The following is a 1,816-nucleotide window of genomic DNA, read 5'->3' as shown; positions in this document are numbered from 1 at the left end:
CAGTCTAAAGACAACCATGGCTCTTTTTTGAAGGGAAGACCCAGAAACTGCCCCATATCCTCCTACAACAGGAGCATCATGGGTGAATGCTCACAAGGTCAGTCTTGATCCCACTCTGGTTCTGTAGAGGGTAAGTATTCAAGGAAATGAAAAGGAAGGTCCATGCAAAATCAACAACAGGTCACTCTCTGTGATCTAACAGTTCTGCTGCTACCTCAGGGGTTTGTCTTCTGCTTTATTTTTGCCTGACTTTCCATGGCTGGTACCAAGGCTGCCAAACTGTATAGGCTTTGAAGGGCAAGAGATTTGCCTGCAGGAGGAACCAGCAGTGCTCCTTTCACTCCACTGCTACCTTAGCCATATGTCACAGCTACGACACCAGAAAAAACACTCACAGATGACAAGCCAGGTCGGTCTGGCCCCATAGATAAGTGAGAATCCAAGCATAATGTCACAACGAGAACCCCAAGAGCCATCCATTTCAGGGAGGATCCTGTGATCCATAGTCAGAGGTCAAGCTGAAGAGTCAGGCACTTGCTACCTATCAAAATCCTAGAGAGCTGAATTCAACGGGAGCCTTCACATTCCCTTACCCCATCGCCTTAAAAGGGAGAAAAAGGGCTTGCTCAAGGCCAGCATGAGTCCCTAAGGTTGGCCTCTCCAATGCCTTTGAGAGTCCCAGGGGTTCAGCCAGGGATAAAGCCCACCAGGCTCCAGCAACCTGACCGTGGGAACACAGCTGAAGACCTAGATGCAAACACTAAGGCTCTCAGGGGGCCTGGAATGTCCTTGGTACTTGGGAATATTTTAGAAACCTAATTATAAACAAAGAACAGGTGCTTTGGTAAGAGCAGTCAAAATATATTCCTATAGGAAAGCTCTACAATTCAACTAGCTCTCCTAACACCCATGGAAAGGAGAGGATATACAATCTGATCGTAGTCTGTTCAAATCGGGGTCACTTCATCACAAGATAATGGGAAGAGCCCCCACCCACAGACCCCCTGCTGCCACCGACTGTTTGAAACAGAGGCCCCACTGACTGGGAAGACAGAATGAGCCACAGCCCCATAGTGTAGCTGAGCTGGCAGAAAACAGAGCTGAAAAGCCCACAAGAGGGCTAAGAAAAGATAACATTGAGAATATAAGTGAAGCATGCCTCTCAGGAAAGGGGCAAAGAACCAAGCTTCAGCATCTTTAAATTATCTATATATTTTTGTTTTGTTTCTAAAATACAAAAACACCAATATCTTCTTAAAAATACCATGCTTAGCTCCGTTCTCTCCTCCCACTGGGTCCTGCACCTGGGGAACCAATACTGCTTCCTGATCCTTTTCATCCAGACCAACTCAGTCCCTTCTCTGGTCCCCGGGAGCACTGCTTCTGGGCCTGGCCCTGCCCTCACCTCCCTCTGCTTCCCTGGGCCTGCGGAACCCACAAGCCTCTCTCCTACCCAGAGGCCTCTCTCCGGGGTAAGTCCATCGTGCCCTTCAAGCCTTGACTCCCCCAGCCTCACTCATCCTCCCATCTCCCCCGCTGCTCTCTCCTCCTAGTTTGGGTCTTGCCCCATTCCTTGTCTTGGAGCCCCACACCCTGGGGAACCAATACTGCTTCCTGATCCTTTTCATCCAGACCAACTCAGTGCCTTCTCTGGGCCCCAGGAGCACTGCTTCTAGGCCTGGCCCCGCACTCACCTACCTCTTCTTCCCTGGGCGTGCACCACCCACCAGAGGCCTCTCTCTCACCTGCAGGCCTCTCTCCTGGGTAAGTCCATCACGCCCTGGGCGCCTTGACTCCCCCACCCCCATTCACCATC

Source organism: Nannospalax galili, unplaced genomic scaffold, assembly GCF_000622305.1.
Source record: "Nannospalax galili isolate Female #2095 unplaced genomic scaffold, S.galili_v1.0 scaffold531, whole genome shotgun sequence".
NCBI classification, from domain to species: domain Eukaryota; kingdom Metazoa; phylum Chordata; class Mammalia; order Rodentia; family Spalacidae; genus Nannospalax; species Nannospalax galili.
Note: the sequence above shows the minus strand (reverse complement) of the source record.